This window comes from Equus asinus, chromosome 8 (assembly GCF_041296235.1).
Source record: "Equus asinus isolate D_3611 breed Donkey chromosome 8, EquAss-T2T_v2, whole genome shotgun sequence".
In the NCBI taxonomy this organism is placed as follows: domain Eukaryota; kingdom Metazoa; phylum Chordata; class Mammalia; order Perissodactyla; family Equidae; genus Equus; species Equus asinus.
The window spans coordinates 34,934,917-34,943,121 of NC_091797.1; the positions used below are offsets into that span (position 1 = coordinate 34,934,917).

Consider the following 8,205-nt stretch of genomic DNA (forward strand, 5'->3'; position numbering starts at 1 on the left):
CTCCTCAACCCTACCATAACTACAGTCTGCATTGCTGCAAATTCTCGTCAACACTCCATATTTTCACACTTTTGAATTTTAGCCATTTTTACTATTGTGGTGGTGTCACTTTTTAATTTTTATTTTCCATGATTACAAATGAGATTGAATGCCTTTTCCTATGTTTATAGGCCATTTGATGTTCCTTTTTTTTTTGATAAGGAAGATACACCCTGACCTAACATCTGTTGCCAATCTTCCTCTTTTTGCTTGAGGAAGATTAGCCCTGAGCTAACAGCTGTTGCCAGTCTTCCTCTATTTTGTATGTGGGTCACCGCCACAACATGGCCATTGACGATTGGTGTACCTCCATGCCTGGGAAACAAACCCGGGCTGCCGAGGTGGAGCGTGCCAAATTTAACCACTAGGCCATGGGACCAGCCCCGGATTTACTTTTTTAGTGACTTTCAGTATACCATATAACAATGTTATCTATAGTTGTCATGTTGTGCATTAAATCCCCAGTACTGATTTATCTTATAACTTGGCGTTTGTACATTTTGACCACCTTTATCCAATCCCCCCCACCCCTGCCACCCACCTCTGTTAACCACAAGTCTGATCTCTTTTTCTTTGAGGTGTTTTTTTTTTAAAGATTCCACATAGAAGTGAGATCATACAGTATTTGTCTTTCTCTCTCTGACTTATTTCACTTAGCATAACGCCCTCAAGGTCCATCTATGTTGTTGTTAATGGTGGGGTTTCCTTCTTTTTTATGGCTGAATAATCTTCCATTGTGTGTGTGTGTGTGTGTATATATATATGTATGTATGAAAACTTCTTTATCCATTCATCTATTAGTGGACACTTAGGTTGTTTCCGTGTCTTGGCTTTTGTAAATAATGCTGCAGTGAACATCGGGGTGCACATATCTCTTCAACATAGTATTTTTGTTTCCTTTGGATATATTCCCAGAAGTGGAATTGCTGGATTATATGGTAGTTCTATTTTTAATCTTTTGGGGAACCTCTGTACTGTTTTTCATAGTGGCTGTACCAATTTACAATCCCACCAATAGTGCACAAGGGTTCTCTTTTCTCCACATCCTTGCCAGCGTTTGTTATCTCTTGTCTTTTTGATGATAGTCATTCTAACAGATGTGACATGAAATCTCATTGTCGTTTTGACTTGCATTTCCCTAATGATTAGTGATGTTGAGCACGTCTTCGTGTACCTGTTGGCCATTCCTATATCTTCTTTGGAAAAATGTCTACTCAGATCCTTTGCACATTTTTAAATTGGATTTTTTGTTTTTCTGCCATTGAGTTGTGTGAGTTCTTTATATATTTTGGATATTAACCCTTTACCAGATAGATGATTTGCAGTTATTTTTTACTATTCTGGGAAGTTGTCTTTTCATTTTGTTGATGGTTTCCCTTGCTGTGCAGAAGCTTTTTAGTTTGTTGTAGACCTGCTTGTTTATTTTTGCTTTTGTTGTCTTTGCTTTTGGTGTCACATCCAAAAAAATCATTGCCATAACCCATGTGAAGGAGCTTTTTTCCTCTGTTTTCTCCTAGAACTTTTATGGTTTCTGTCTTATGTTTAAGTCTTTAATCCTTTTGAGTTAATTTTCATAAGTGGCGTAAGGTAGGGGTCTAGTTTCATTCTTTTACATATGAATGTCCAGTTTTCCCAGTACCGTTTATTGAAGAGATTTGTCTTTTTTTCCCATCGAGTGTTCTTGGCACCCTTGTCAAATATTAGTTGACCATCTGTGCCTGGGTTTATTTCTGTGCTCTCGATTCTGTTCCATTGGTTTATGTGTTTGTTTTTATGTCAGTCTCATACTATTATCTTTTCTTTTTGAGGAAGATTAGCCCTGAGCTAACTACTGCCAATCCTCCTCTTTTTGCTGAGGAAGACTGGCCCCTGAGCTAACATCCATGCCCATCTTCCTCTACTTTATACGTGGGACACCTACCACAGCATGGTGTGCCAAACGGTGCCATGTCTGTACCTGGGATCCGAACTGGCGAACCCCACGCTGCCGAGAAGTGGAACGTGAGCACTCAACCTCTGCACCACCGGTCCGGCCCCAGTCCCATACTATTCTGATTTACTATAGCTTTATAATATAGCTTGAAATCGGGAAGTGAGATACCTCCCATTTTCTTCTTTCTTAGGATTGCTTGGCTATTGAGGGTCTTTTGTGGTTTCATATAAATTGTAGGATTGTTTTTTCTACTTCTGTAAAAAAAATGCCGTTGGACTCTTGTTAGGGATTGCATTGAATCTATAGATGGCTTTGGGTAGTATGGACATTTTAACAATATTAATTCTTATAATCCATGAACACAGGATACCTTTCCATTTATTTGTGTCTTCTTCTCTTTCATCAGTGTCTTGTTGGTTTCACTTGTGGAGATCTTTTACTTCCTTGATTAAATTTATTTCTAAATATTTTATTGATTTTGATGCTATTGTAAATGGAATCGTTTTCTTTATATTTTTTTCCAGATAATTCATTGTTAGTGTATAGAAACACTATTGATTTTTATATGTTAATTTTGTATCCTGCAACTTTATTGAATGTGTTGATTAGATGTAACAGTTTTTTGGTGGAGTCTCTAGGCTTTTCTATATATAAAATCAAGTCATCTGCAAATAGAGAGTTTTGTTTATCTTTTCAAGGACCCAGCTCTTACTTTCATTTATCTTGTCTATTGTCTTTTTAGTCTGTATTTCACTTATTTCCACTCTGATCTTTATTATTTCCTTCCTTCTACTAACTTTGGGCTTTGCTTGTTTTTCTTTTTCTCGTTCTGTTAGGTATAAAGTTAGGTTGTTCATTTGAGATTCTTGTTTCTTTCTTTTTTTTTTTTTTGAGGAAGATTAGCTCTGAGCTAACATCTACCACCAATCCTCCTCTTTTTGCTGAGGAAGACTGGCCCTGAGCTAACATCCATGCCCATCTTCCTCTACTTTATATGTGGGATGCCTGCCACAGCATTGCTTGGCAAGCAATGTGTGGGTCTGTGAACCCCAGGCCACCGAAGCAGAACATGCGAACTTAACTGCTGTGCCACTGGGCTGGCCCCTTTTCTTGTTTCTTGATGTAGGCCTGTATTGCTATGAACTGTCTTCTTAGAACTGCTTTTGCTGTATCCCATAGATTTTGGTATGTTGTATTTCTGTTTTCATTTGTCTCTAGGTTTTTTTTTAATTCTTTGATTTCTCCAATGATCCATTATTGTTCAGTAGCATATTATTTAATCTCCACATTTTTGTGGTTTTTCCACTTTTCTTATTGTAATTGATTTCTAGTTTCATACCACTGTGGTCAGAAAAGATGCTTGATATGATTTCAATCTTCTTGAATTTATTGAGACTTTTGTGGCCCGGCATGTGATCTCTCCCAGAGAATGTTTCACGTGCACTTGAGCAGAATGTGTATTCTGCTGCTTTTGGATGGAGTGTTCTGTATAAATCTGTTAAGTCCATCTGGCCTAAAGTGTTGTTTACGATTGATGTTTCCGTATTGATTTCTTTTTGGATGATCTATCCATTGATGTAAGTGGAGTGTTAAAGTCCCTTACTATGATTGTATTGCTGTCGGTTTCTCCCTTTCGGTCCATATTAATTTACTTTATGTTTTTTGGTGCTTCTATGTGGGATGCGTATGTATTTATAAATGTTATATCTTCTAGCTGGACTGACCCTTTATCATTATGTCATGCCCTTCTTTGTCTTTTATACAGTCTTTGTTTTAAAATCTGTTTTGTCTGATGTGAGTGTAGCCACAGCAGCTTTCTTTTTGTTTCCTGTGCTTGGGATCTCTTTCTCCTTCCCTTCCCTTTCAGGCTGTGTGTGGCCTGCTGAAGTGAGTCTCTCACAGGCGACATATAGATGGGTCTTGCTTTTTAATCTGTTTAGCCATTCTGTCTTCCTATTGGAGAGCGTATTAGTCTATTAGTCCCTTAGTCCATTTAGAAGGTTTAATCTATTTACACTTAAAGTAATTATTGATAGATGAGTACTTATTGCCATTTTGTTGTTTTCTGGCTGTTTTTGTAGTTCCTTTCTGTTCCTACGTCTCTTACTTTCTTTTCCCTTGTGGTTTGATGGTTTTCTTTAGTGTATGTTTAGGTTTCTTTCTCATTTTCTTTTGTGTATTTAGTATAAGTTTTTGCTTTGTGGTTACTGTGAGGTTGACATATAACATCCTGTGTATATATTGGTCTGTTTTAAGTTGATAGCAACTTAAATTTGAACACATTCCAAAGCTTTACATTTTTACTTCCTTCCTCCCATGTTTTATATTTTTGATGTCAGCTTTTACAGCTTTTTATTTTATGTATTCTTTAACTAATTATTGTCCTTTTAGCATCCCCTCACTTTTAAGGAAATTTTTTGGAAATTACAACCGATACTTCTGTAAACTCCAGCATACAATTTGGCCATTTTCACTAAACTTCAACTATTATCAATTCCCTGCTTAAGCTAGTACTGGTATTTTTCAGGCTTAAGTAGAAAACTCACCTTGGATCTTTTCTTATGATTATAAATATTATGGGAAATATATGCTACTCCTGTTTTTGCTCTGGCATTTTGTGAGTACAAAGCTCTTTGTGGGGGCCGCCCGGTGGCACAGCGGTTGAGTGCACACGTTCTGCTTTGGCAGCCCAGGGTTCGCCAGTTTGGATCCCAGGTGTGGACATGGCACTGCTTGGCACACCATGCTGTGGTAGGCGTCCCACATATAAAGTAGAGGAGGATGGGCACAGATGTTAGCTCAGGGCCAGTCTTTCTTAGCAGGATTGGCAGCAGATGTTAGGTCAGGGCTAATCTTCCTCAAAAAAAAAAAACAAACCAAAAACCAACAACAAAAAACTCTTTGGCATCAGATGTCTGTTTTTCTTTCAGTTTTGACCCTTCTGTATGCAAGACTTCTAACTGCTTGCTTTTAATTTTTCCAGAGAAAATTTGTCTTGAGGTCCAAGTCTCTAGCCTAAGTATCCTCTGTGGTACACAAAGGAGAGCAAAAGAAAAGAGAAATATCATGTGGCTGTCCCCTTTCAATCGGAATTTCCTTAGGCACTGCTTCTTGATCTACTTCTATGAATCTGGGTGGTGGGAGCACAGATGTGTTGAGTTTTGCTTTGTGAACATTTATTATGATTTCTGTACTTCCCTGTATATGCTTTACTTAAAGGAACAGGTTTTTTTAAAAGTTCTTTAGAAGATTTTTCTTCATCTTCCCTTTCCCAGCACATAACTGCTATTAACAAACAGCTAGTTGCCTTAGAAACCACTACAGGTTTTCTTATTTTACAGCCTGCTCTTTAACACAGACATCAGGCAAACTCAATGCTGCTTAACGGTGTAGAAGAAAATATTGGGTGGTTTCCTCATAGTAGCACTGGAGAGTTTTCCATGTGAATTGCTAACGGGGAGCTTCTGGTGATCTTGGCTAGGGAGTAAGATGATGAAAATAGGGTTTTGGATGTTTTACTTTGTAATGGATTCCCAAGTGAATAGCAGAGGGGAGGCCAGAGACAGGGATATCAGAGAGGAAATAGATGCTCAGTGTGAAATGAAGGAATGCCCGAATTAGACTAACTAAAAACCAAAATTAGGGGGCCGGCCTGGTGGCGCAGTGGTTAAGTTCACACGTTCCACTTCGGCGGCCCGGGGTTCACCGGTTCAGATCCCAGGTGCAGACATGGCACCGCTTGGCAAGCCATGCTGTGGCAGGCATCCCACATATAAAGTAGAGGAAGATGGGCATGGATGTTAGCTCAGGGCCAGGCTTCCTCAGCAAAAAGAGGAGGATTGGCGGCAGATGTTAGCTCAGGGCTAATCTTCCTCAAAAAAAACCAAACCAGAAAACCAAAATTACAGATGAGAAGTCCAGAGAAACCACACCTAAGGGTGTGCTGAGCAGTAGCCAGAAGCTTGATGTGGCTTTGACTGGGGCGCCTGAATGGGCCCAGGCTCTACGGAGGGACATTGAGAGGTGGTGGGCCAGTGGGCCCTTTCTGCCCTGCCTTCCCTCCTTCCAATGTGGTCTTGGGGTTGGGGGCCAGCAGACAGGCAAGGACTGTCTAGTAGGAGAGAAGGAGGGTGAGAGGGAGGGCAGACGTGGAACAGCAGCAGAAAATAACTTAGACATAAAAAACTACGGATCGATATAGCTATATAAGGATACATGAGATGCTCCATGGTATAATGGAAATATGAGAGATTTGAAGTCAGACCATTAGAAGTTCCAATCCAGAAGTCCTACCATTTACTAATTATGTGGCTTTCAAGAAATTAATTTTTCTGTACTTGAGTGTTTTTCATTGGTAAAGAGTATATGATACTAGAGTGTCATAAAGGGGATTTTCTGTAAAGGAATGGTTTACTTAATGCTAGGTTGATAATGTGAAAGTTGAGTCATTTATAAATAGTTTGATGTTACTTTCTAAGGTATCTCTTACTTCATATGTTTATGTATATTTTATTTTATTTAGATTAACTGCAGCATCCAAGATGCATGATGATGAAATTACAATTTGATTGTGCCTGCATTTCTTCTGGAAAACAAGGCTTGAATGCAAAGGCAAAACCAAGCAAAACTAGAATGAAGAGCCTCAACAAGTAGTTTAACAAAAATAAGATTTCAGGCACAACATATTTGGCAGATTTTAGAGGAAGACCCCTTCCTTTGAAGTTTCTCTATGTTGCGCTGAGAACTCTTCACTGTATCAGTCAGCTGGGTGGGTTCATGGAGTTTTGATGTCCCTGCCTGCTTTTGGCCAACAGAACAGTTTACTCCTCCGGCACACCACTCAAGTGAAAACACAGGAATTTTCTGAGGTAGCCATTCTGATACATATGTCACCAAGCTTGGACCTTCCTCCCTCTGATGATGATGGGTTACAATCTCTGGCTCAGTCTGCATGTGGTTGGAAGATACCTGACCAAGTCAAAGAGACCGTTAGGAGTTTTTCTTCACATCTAAGGATTTGGCGCTTTTGCCAGATTGGACTGTTTCTGTTTGAATGAAAAAGAGAGGGAGTGGTGGGAGAGATTGTTGGTTATCTCCCAATATCTGTCCTCCTCCTCTTCTTTTAATAAAACTATTCTTAGTTGGGCACATGGCTGACTAAAATAAAAATTACCTTTTTCAGCATCTCGTGCAACCAGGTATGACCATGTGGTTGACCAGTGAGCTGTGAGCAGAAATGATGTTGGCACTTCTGGTTCATGCCTCCATCCTCTTTCCTCCTGTTTGGGATGCAGATGTGGTCATAAACCGTCTTGGACCGTGTGGATGCAAGCAATTCTTTAAGACAATAATTCCCAAACTTTGCTGCACGTTAGAATTACCCAGGAAGCTTTTAAAAATTCCAATGCCCAGGTTATGCTGTGGGCCAATCAAATAAGAATGTCTGGGGGTGGGAGCCAAGACATGAGTGTTTTTAAAAATTTCCAAGTGATTCCACTGTGAAGCAGAGTTTGTGAATCACTGCCTTCGGGAGTCCAGAACAGAACGTTAAAGGAGCCTGTGTTGCTGACAGCACCCTAGTCCAGGACTCCCTACAGCAGGCCCATCACATGGCAGAGAAATAGACTCCTAATTTGTGTAAGCCTGTTACTTGGAGTCTCAGTTACAGCTGCTGAACTTGTGTACTAGCTAATGAAGTGGGTCACTGTCATTAAAACTATTACACAGAATAATCTTGTTTCTATGTTGTTTTCTTTATTTTCCATTAAGCCATTCACATATGGGAGAAAAATTTTTTGGGACGCCCAGGTACTTAGCATAATGCATTTGCAGTTCAACCATGCTGTACATTTATGATTAGTGCATTCCTTTTTTTGCTGAGGGGTATTCCATTGTAGAGATGTACCACAGTGCTTATCCATTCTCGAGCTGAATGACATTTGGGTTGTTTCCAGTTTGGGGCTGTTATGAATAAAGCCATTATTAGCATTGACTTACCAGTTTTTGGGTAAAAGTAAGTTTTTAGTTCTCTTGGGTAAGTACCTAGGAATGGGATTGCTGGGTTAAATGGTAAGTATGTATTTAGCTTTGTAAGAAACTGCTAAACTATGTTCCAAAGTGTAACATTTTGCATTCCTACCAGCAACCTGACAGTTCTGGTTGTTTTGTATCTGTGCCAGTACTTGTACTGCTGGTTACTTTTTGTTTTTATTTTATTTTGCTATTTTAGTAGA

At 39.3% G+C, this 8,205-nt stretch overlaps 1 long non-coding RNA gene across 3 annotated transcripts in view; it reads left to right on the forward strand.

The window, feature by feature from the left end:
* LOC139039699 (uncharacterized) overlaps positions 1-7,704 on the forward strand; it is a 17,659-nt gene extending 9,955 nt beyond the window's left edge. For all 3 annotated transcript variants that reach the window (XR_011505535.1, XR_011505536.1, XR_011505537.1), the window contains one exon: positions 6,495-7,704. This is a non-coding gene — a long non-coding RNA (uncharacterized lncRNA). The remainder of the gene's footprint in view (positions 1-6,494) is intronic.
* Positions 7,705-8,205: the final 501 nt, after the last annotated feature.